The following is a 10,292-nucleotide window of genomic DNA, read 5'->3' as shown; positions in this document are numbered from 1 at the left end:
TTATTCTAAAACTTTTTGTTCCTTCATTTATTCCTTAAAAAAGTTAATTTAGAATTACCAAATACATTTATTCCTTAAAAAAATTAGAAAATAAGATACAAACATCATACAACACTCGAAAAACAAGAACATTATGAGATGGTCGTCTTTTAATTTAAACTCTAATATCTTTGTTGCAGTACCTTACGACCAACATACCTGAAAAATAATTTTCAAATTGTTAGTTTATGGCCATAAGAGAAATTTCTACTATACTCTCAAGCACACAACTAAGGCAGAAGTTTCTACTAATTGTTTTTTAAGAAATAATTATACCATTGTCAACTTTTAAAATAATTAATTTCCTTCTAAAGATGATAAAAAAATATTAATAGTTCTAATTAACTGTCCCGTGTATATTAATAAACTTTTATGGCTTGTTTAGTAATGTTTTTACCATTACTTTTTTCTTTTAAATAAAATTATGCCAGCAAATTAACAATAAAATTTTATTTTTTTAACTTCTATGACACATATAGCTAAATTTAAGAAAATTAGTAGTAAATTTTTAAAATTTAACAACTTAAATGATGGTTTTAAAATAATAGTGTTTCCATCCCAACATTACTTTTGAAAGCAAATCTTTCAAACATTTTGTCCTCTAACTTTTCTTTTAAAAAAGGAAAAATACTTCTAAAATATATATAAAGATTCAATAATAGAAGACAAACATTTAAATGTAAAAAACATTATTAAAATACCAAAGACAAAAACGAGAGAGAGAAGAAAGTGACACTTTTTTTTTCTTTGAGAAAAATAAAACAAACAAGTGTGTAAATAATTTTATAAAATAACTTACCGGCCGAGCATCATGAGGGTGGCCATAGGATTGGTTCCAGGCGAGTCGATGAAAGTGGAGCCATCCACCACACGAAGATTTCTGATTCCGATGACTCTGTAATCGCCGTCGACCACTTTTCCGACCAAACAACCGCCGTGATAATGCCAATAACTCGTCACCGTTTTACGACAGAACTCTCCAACAAAACTATCATCAGACAAATTTTCGGGCAGAGGAGGCCCCAAAAACTGAAATCCATTCTTACCCTCAAAATTTCTCGTCTTAATCTTTTCCATGGTTGGGGTTTTAATCAAATCCCCCATTTTTCTTACTCCTCTAACACACCGCGCAAGATCATCAGGATGAGAATAGTAATTGAATCGGACAATGGGACTCTTTTTCACATCAGTGGAAGAATTCAGGCGGAGGGACCCCTCAGAAAGAACCTTCGAGAATTTTCCTGTAAAAATGGCTAAGCTGAGGTTGACGGAATTAGAGTGAGGAGGGAGGAGACTAAAAGATGGGGGAATTGAAAATGGTAAAGGGCTAGCGAAGGATTGCAAATGGATATTGTTCTTCAAAGTTCCGACCACTTTTCCCGATGAAGGGACCAGTGGGAATGGAAGCACGATGCTGGCGCCGAAACGGGGATTGTCGGACGTGAATTCGCCGACGTATGGTTGGTGCAGGACGACAGGTAGTTTTAAGGATGAAAGTTGAGATTTTGGGCCAATCCCACTTAGGAGGAGAAGCTGTGGACTCCCAATGGTTCCAGCTTAGAATAATCTCTCCTTTGTTGCGTATGAATGCTGTGTGCAACTTTCCTTCTGAATCGGAATATGAAACTCCAGTTGCAGATAAACCTACGAGTTCATGCACAAATGCAAGTGAATTGTTGTTAAAATTATTTGGCATTTCAATGGAATGGAATTTAAGAGAGATTTACGAGTAAGAAATTGTTAAGTCTGAATAAACTATCACTCGATCTAAACGTGTATTAGAGTTTAAAAGCTCAAACGAGTATATAGTTAAAAAATGAAATCCAGCTAAGACTAGTGAACTCAAAAGAGACATCATAATAGACATAAATTACACTTGTCATTGCCAATTGATTTTGAGATAAAATTCAGGAATATAATATTGATACAGTATTAGAGTGGGAGTGGGAGGTCTTTTATTTATTCTTTAACAAAAATCAACAATTTAGAATATTTATTACGACTTACCAGAGAAAATGATTCTTTCAACTGTAGCCGGGATGACAACTTTAAGATTTGCAGGATTAGCCTTATTGAGAAACTCCACAGCTCCAGTTCCCTTTTCCATCAAAGATAGAACCTCCAATTCTAGTCCCCACAAGATGTTTCAAACTAAAGCCATTATCACGGAGAACACCACTTTCTAACAAAGCACTTCTAAAAGCAGATTGCCAAGCATTTAAACTCGACCGAGACACCACAGTTTCTTCTACCCATTGATAGGCGTTGTCCACCAATTCCATGTCCCACTCCACACCCGCCTTCTCAAAGAACTCTCGATGGCCCCTCGAGTAGAAGCCGCCATTGATCATGCTACCGCCGCCGAGGATCCGCCCTCTTAAGTTCTCAACACCATCCTCGGAGATGAACTGTTGGAATGGATTTTTGCCATCATCTTCTTCAACAAAAGCATTCAAAAGACCTTGTTCAATTAGTAAAAAGGGGAATTTGTTGCCTCACTGCCTCTTTCGAGGAGGAGGACAGAGAATTTTGATGATAATGTTGCAGCTAATGGGCAGCCTGCCGTTCCTCCCCCTACTATTATGTAGTCATATTCTTCTTTTTCTGGTAAATCTTTGGCGTCTTGTACAAACTTCATATAGCTAACATCTGGGAGAGAGAAAAAAAATTCAATTTTTACTATGATCTTAGTAAGGTATCAATCTGTACCTAGACATTCAATTATAATCAAATCGCGTTGCAATGTTATCTTAAATTTAAAAATCATTGCAATTTCAAAAAGTTAATTTTTTATATGCGTCGAATGATAAACAACACTCTTTTGTATCAAAATTTGTGAATTTTGGAAGACGTAGTATATTGTCGATTTTGTACTTTATTCAAATTAATTTCTTTGCAATGAGTGAGTATGGTGATTGAATTAGTAGAAATTAGACTCAAGGTAAAAATTACAATACTAAATAGAAATTGTATGTTTATGGTGAAAATTAATACAACTTGCCAAGTTTATAGGTAAAAATTGAATTCTTACAGAATAATAATCGAGAACAATAAAAAAAAAAATTGGAAGAGTTTGAGATAATTACCTTGATTGGGAATAGTTTGTGAGGAGAGGACTTCCAAATGGAAGTGAAAGATAGAGACAATGAAAAGTAGGAGAAAGATAGCCATAGAATTATGCTTCATGCTTTTCAAAACCTATATGTGGAGAGATAGAGACTCCTCAAAGTTTGCAATAATATTTGGTATTTATAAACACAAATTTGAATCAAAATTGAATACAACCAATTTAAATAGTTGGTCAAATTTAAACATATATTTTTTTATTCAATCAAAGTGCTAACAATTTTTAAATGTACATAATTTTGGACTCGTTTAATAACCATTTTATTAAACTGTCTGACCCTACAATATTTATATCGAGAAATATATCAGAATTACTAATTTTTAATGTAGGTGGTCATCATGAAGTTTGAACTTATTTCATCTTAATGAACTCCCCCTTAATTATCAATCTTATTAAGAGATAATTTAAAATATCTTGTAATATTTTTAAAAATAATTACTCAATTATCGACCTAAGCAAAAGATTTTGTTATATTAATAATTGTTTTCAGTATCAATAAACTTAATTGATTGAAAGAACCACGTATTACATCAAATAAAAGACAAATCAAGTATTTAAAAGAAAAATGAAGAATAGTATTATCTAAAATAATTCCCTCATCTGGACCATATTATATAGTGTATATCCCTTGCGAAAAGGAATAAAAAATGATCATGACATGTAATTATATATATATGAACAAAACTGATAATCAATGTATTACTTTTTTCAAAGATATATTGAATTTATTTTTCACTATATATCTAAAATATGTAACCCTAATATATATTATCTTTTGCAACGTTATCAATGCCAACCTGTTCATAATGCTATAAAAAGAAGACTATACTGAAATCCTCACTGTCATTACACGTCAGCTCAATATCCGAAGAACCTTTTTTTTCATAAGAAGGTTACAAAAATAGCTGCTATTAGGTTTAAAATTTTACAAAAATATCATAAATTACAATTTATACAATTACATGATACCAACCAAATATTACATTTGTGACATTTTTACAGAAGAATGAAAATAATGATATTTTTATAAATATATATTTATTTTACCTCATTTACACAAACAGTCGTCTTTCTGCCTATTATCTTCAAATAAAGGGAAAAAGTATTCTTTTTTTTTTAAAGGTAGTATGTTCTCCTGCTCCCATATTTGACCCTTGCTGGTGAGTGATCCCAATTATAGCAGAGAACAAGGAGGAAAATTAATTACTCATCTTCATTTAATTAGAAAAAAAATGAGGGCAAGTTGTATGAAAAAAAAAAATGACAAAATACATTTTTAGTGCCTAGGTTTGAGGTAGGTGTCTACTTGGTCTCTGAAGTTTCAAAATGAACATTTTTGGTCCGTGTGGTTTGAGGTAGGTGTCTACTTAGTCCCTCAAGTTTCAGAAGGTACATTTTTGGTCATTGAAGTTTAAATTAGGTGTCAACTTAGTCCCTAAAGTTGTAAATTGAACACTTTTGGTCCTTGAAGTTTGAGAAATAGTTTTAAATAATCACTAATTTTTATTTACTGTTATTAACTAATATTAAAATGACGTGGCAAATTGCAATTAAATTGTTTATTGTAGTTGGTGATGTAGCAAATTATATTAATTAAATAATATATGTTCGATATGAATGACGGACAATGGCAACAAAGACGTGGTGGTCGCCGGAAAATGGTACGAGAAAGAGAGAGGAAGAGATGAGGAAATGAGAGAGAAAGTACCATCACCTACTTATATTATTTAATTAATATAATTTGCCACGTCAGCAACTACAATAAATAATTTAATTGTAATTTGCCACGTATTGTAATACTAGTAAGAAACACCTGCGGTGCACGTGAAATTTCATAGTTTTTATTTCAATGTTTAAAAATATAAAATTTAATTAAATAGTTAAAATTTATAATATAATTTGGTTTTTTTTTATCTCTAAATGTTTACCTCACCAAGTTTTTTCGTATTTTCAATGTTTATCTCATAAAACAACGTCTCAATAATTCTCATCACACACTGATGCGGTTAGTGTGACTAAAAGTATTATTCTTCAATTACTTAAATTTTTTTCTAAAAAAAACACATATTCATGGATTTTTCATCTTTTTTTTCCTTGAACATAAGAATACATAAAAGTAAATACAACTTTGTTTCAATTTCTTATTTGAGTCATTGAAAAATAAAATGACAAAAAAAAAATAGTGAGAGATAGAGATGCGTTGAGGGCAGCCGTTCTTTGCCATGTTCGAGTTCTGGTCCAATTCTTTGTCATAGCTCGCGGGGAATGCCAACCGTAGCCATGTTCCGATGGATTGCTCCAGCTATTTTCATCACACGATGATCGCCTTTCCAAGGAGGAGGTCATTGAGAGAGTTCTCGCGGTTATCAAGTACCATCCCAAAGTGCATCCGTCCAATGTGATTCGATCTTATCACTCATTTTCACTTTCCTTTTTCCAGTTGATTGAGTCGTTTGGAAAAAAAATAACTAAAAAAGTTGAATATTCAATTAAACAATCTAACTAAATATAAAAAAAAACACAAGACATTGAATAAAGAAGAAAATTTACATACCGAAAGAGAAAAGAAACTCAAGTTTTGATGAAGAAAAAATTGGGAGAAAGAGTAAGAAAAAACTCTTTATATAGTTGTAGAAAATAAAAAGTTACGAAATTTTTGAAATTCTTTATTAATTATAATTCAAAATAAGTTATAACTTTTTAACATAGAAATAAAGAGACAAAACCCTCCATATTCTAACACTTTATATTCTAAATTTTAAGAGATAGAGTTTATTAGAAAAAGAAAATTAATTTGAGAAATGTAAGATTTGTAATTATGGAGATTAAATATTTTAAAAGAAATGAAAAAAAAGGAAAGTGGCGTGGAAGGGGGAGGAAGAGGGAGTGAGAGAGAAAAATTTATATTTGAAGTACAAAATTGTCCTCAAAATATCTATGGGAACGTTGAAATTAAAAGGGTAAAATAGGGATAAAAAGTTTCTCCCAGTTTATTAGAAAAAGAAAATTAATTTGAGAAAGGTAAGATTTGTAATCATGGAGATTAAATATTTTAAAAGAAATGAAAAAAAAAAGTGGCGTGGAAGGGGGAGGAAGAGGGAGTGAGAGAGAAAAATTTATATTTGAAGTACAAAATTGTCTTTAAAATATCTATGGGAATGTTGAAATTAAAAGGGTAAAATAGGGATAAAAAGTTTCTCCCTATAGCCCCTTTTATATATACTATAGATTGGTTGAGTAATAGTAAAAAAAATCAGGGATCATTTAGAATTATTCTCAAATTTATGGACCAAAAGTGTTCATTTGAAAACTTGAAGGACCAAGTTGACACCTAATTTAAACCTTAAGGACCAAACATGTTCATCTTGAAATTTCAGGGACTAAGTAGACATCTATCTCAAATCTCACGGACCAAAATTGTTCATTTTGAAACTTGAGGGACCAAATAGACACCTACCTCAAACCTCAGGGACAAAAAATATATTTTGCCAAAAAAACACTAGGAAAGACAATTGAAAAAAAATATAATAATAAATAAATAACAATAATAATAAATCTATGGGAGGGGTTTAGAGACTATTATTGAACCTCTGAAGGCAAGTCGAAAAGCCCATACACATCTTTTTTTTTTTTTTCTCTTTTATAAATGGATAAGTTCATTGAGATATGTGAGAAATATGAAAAAAAAAGGAAAAAAAAAACTAAAATTGAGATAAAAACAAGCACCGATCTTGTTATTTACCACCTTTAAGGATTTGATAGCCTTTTAATTTCTTGAAAGTTTGAAAATATTTCTTTTTCTACCCTTTTCTTTTCTACTTCTAAAAAACTTAATAACGGTAAGTAAAAAAAAGGTGTTGAAGATAAGCACCTAGCTATTTTTCACAACCTTCCTTTATCTATAATATAATATTATAACTAAAACTATATAGGGGCAAATCCTAGCATAACTTAAATAAAATTCACACAAAAATATTAGCTGCTAGTTCAAGATAATACTGGTAATCAATATTATATAGGCGAACCAAATATTACTGTTAATGATAATTACTAATTAATATATAAATAAATTATAATAATTGTCAAAACAAGCTTAGTGGTAATAGTGATAATTGACAGATGTCTCCAAGAACTTAAAATTCCAACTGCACCCCACATGTTGTATTAAACAAAAAAGTTAGTTATAATAATTGACTAATATATAGGTTAATTAATAGTTGTTATATGATTATAGTTAATCAATATCTATGTTGGTTATCGGTTAAGGTTAATTAGAAATTATTCCTAAAATAGAAACATAACTTATTTACGATTATCTAAGTAAATCCATGATTTATCTGTTTTGAAAAAATTACCATACCATATTTACAACTATGTTTTAGAAAAATTATATCTTTGTAAATCATGTTCGCAAATATGACTAAATATTTATTTTCTAAAAAAATCCTAATGTGATCTTTAAACTTTTAGGTTTATTTAATGGCACCACTTAAATTTCAAGCATGACTTTTTCTTTTTAAGTTTTCAAATTTGTATAATTTTTTTATATACTATTTAACAGAAATCTCATATTGCTACTCCATCTTGATCAATTAAATCGTTTTTTTTTTCTCCATATATCTACTATTGCTCTAAATTGGGGTGACTTCGGATAGATGTTTCTCTCATGCTTCTTCTTTAATTTATATGCTTGTTTTTTTTATTTTCTTTTCCTTCTTTTATTTTTTTTTTTTGTAGTATTATTTAAAGTTGTAGATGTTCCAAATTATGATCTTTGAAGACGATTATTACTAGTATTCTGTCTAATCAAGTTTTGCATAGATTTTGTGGTTGGTTCATCTTCCTATGTTTATAGTAATAATAGATTGAAAATAATGTAATGGTGACGTAATTGGATGGTCATTTCTAAGTTATTTCTTTGTAGTTGGTCAGACCAATCAGCTTTTAACAAAATAAAAATAACGACGATATACGGCTATCTTTTCAAATAAATAAACTAAGGGTAAGACTGTTTTGAAGACAAAAATATATATCGATCATATAGAAATAACTAAGAACTTGACTTTTAGCAAAAGTTAATCGCATAAGTCTCGAATGATTATATAAAATTGATGAATTAAATTGAATTACGTTAAAAAGCTGATGAATTTATCACATTTTATTTGATTAGACAAATTATATGTATGTTCAATAATCTATTGGGAAAAAATCTTTGCGGGGCCAAGAAAAGATTTTGAACTGAAATATAGTAAAGAAATTACCCATTGGCCTAGCATGAAAAATGTTGGGCTCGTGTGGTGGGATTTTTTTTTTAAAATAATGTGATTTAAAACATAAAAAACAAAAATGGGTAGTTTTCAAACTAATTTCAAAAGTAGAGTAGTTAAATGGTGTACGTGTACACGATTTAACAAAACGATTTAACAAACTCATGTCCATTATGTACCTCTCGTCTTATGGATGCAAGTGTAATCCCAGATCAGGTTTTGGTTCCAATTATAACATAAATAAATCAAATCGGAACTATGCTCAAATAGTAGATAAACCAACATAAAACAACAAGAACAATAAAATATAGGGAAGAGAAATCGACACCGGATTTATATTGGTTCACCCAATATGGGTTACGTCCAGCTCTCTGCTACCGTTGCAGGTTCCACTAAATGCCAGGAGAATCTTCAAGAGTTTACAAATGCTCTACAATGATTTCTCTCACTTTTCTCTCAAAGAAAAATGCTCACGAATCACTCTTACAAACTTCTAAAACTCTTCAATGGAAACAAAACTTACAGAGCTCACGTTTTTTTCTTCTCTGTGAAGCCTCACGAAGAACCTCTCGCCAAACCCTCTCTGTAAATTTCTCACTCTTAATTCTCTCTCTTGGGGTTGTTAAAAATGGTGGGGCGGCATAGATAATAATAATTTTACATAAAATTATATAACTAAACTTCAATAAGAAGCAAACTAAATGTTGGGCTTTTGTAGTTAAGTCCATTAAGCCCCCTTCATTCTTTCTTTTAATTTTGGCTCCATTCTAAACATCAAGTAATGTTTGATGTGGCTCCAACGGCACACAGTTGGGACCACGTGTGTTGTAAAAAATCATGTGCAATGCACACGATTTCGCCAAACTTAATTTGATTCACACGACTTTCCACCTCTCATCTTCAAACCAAACCCTAATCTTCTCTCTCTCAACTTAGTCGCCACCGTCGCCTCCGCCAGTAAGTTACCCGCCACCTCCACCGACCAGTTGCCGCCATTGCTAACCATCGTCGGAGGTCTCCTTCCTCCTTTTTTTTTTTGTTACTGAAGTTCATATAACAATGTCGCATTAAATTTTGTTCAACTGCAATAACACTATCAACATTCAATGGAGAGATATCAAATACCCAACCCTCGTCTGCTATCACAGAAACCAGTGGGAAAGAATGATTCTCCCCAAAAATTATCTCCACAATAACAAGATAGATCACTGTTATATCTCGATTCATGCTACGTTCTTGTTGAAAAAAATCATGGAAGAATTGGAACAAAGCAGAGATAAACACTCTCTAAAAAAACTCAGTCGGAGGACGGAGAGAAAAAGCCTCCCTCCACAAAAATAGGGGGAGAGGAAGGGAGCAAGCCAGTAGCAACTAGCCACCCCTCCTCACTTTTTTCTCTTCATAGAGAGGAGAGACCTCCAACGGTAAGAAAAAAAAATTGTTATGCATTAACACAAGTAAATAGCTTTGAAACCTTAGGGCTATTTATAAATTAGTATATTTTTCGAAGTTTTTTAATAGCCTTCGATAAGAAGTGCATAATTTTTTATCGTTTTTTGAAAGCCTTCTATAAAAGATAATATATTTTTCAGATACTTTAAATATTTATTGATAAATGTATTGTTTTTTAAACGTTTTTTTTTTCTTTTTTCCTTTTAGGAAACGTTTTTCAAAGATTTTCAATAACCTTCGATAAAAAGTGGTCGAAACAGCTCAATTTTCTTATGGTGATACGCTAAGACAAATATGAATTACATTAAAATCACAACTGCTATAAATTTATTTAGTTATTTCTTTTTTTGATAACCGCACGGTTATCAAAACAGTTTACGCGCATCTCGACTAGTTTTATGAGACAA

General features: G+C 31.0%; 1 pseudogene across 1 annotated transcript; it reads right to left on the bottom strand.

The window, feature by feature from the left end:
- LOC111020838 ((R)-mandelonitrile lyase 1-like) lies at positions 1-3,273 on the bottom strand (annotated as a pseudogene). Its single transcript, XR_015792624.1, has 4 exons — positions 3,126-3,273; positions 2,047-2,688; positions 839-1,683; positions 1-198 (listed from the first exon to the last, which is right to left on the bottom strand). The product of XR_015792624.1 is annotated as a (R)-mandelonitrile lyase 1-like (transcript).
- Between the last annotated feature and the right edge of the window lie 7,019 nt (positions 3,274-10,292).

The sequence above is a fragment of the Momordica charantia genome (assembly GCF_013281855.1).
Source record: "Momordica charantia cultivar OHB3-1 chromosome 8 unlocalized genomic scaffold, Mcharantia_2.0 BLBB01000008.1, whole genome shotgun sequence".
Classification (NCBI taxonomy): domain Eukaryota; kingdom Viridiplantae; phylum Streptophyta; class Magnoliopsida; order Cucurbitales; family Cucurbitaceae; genus Momordica; species Momordica charantia.
Note: the sequence above shows the minus strand (reverse complement) of the source record. Positions and strands in the feature narration are given on the sequence as shown.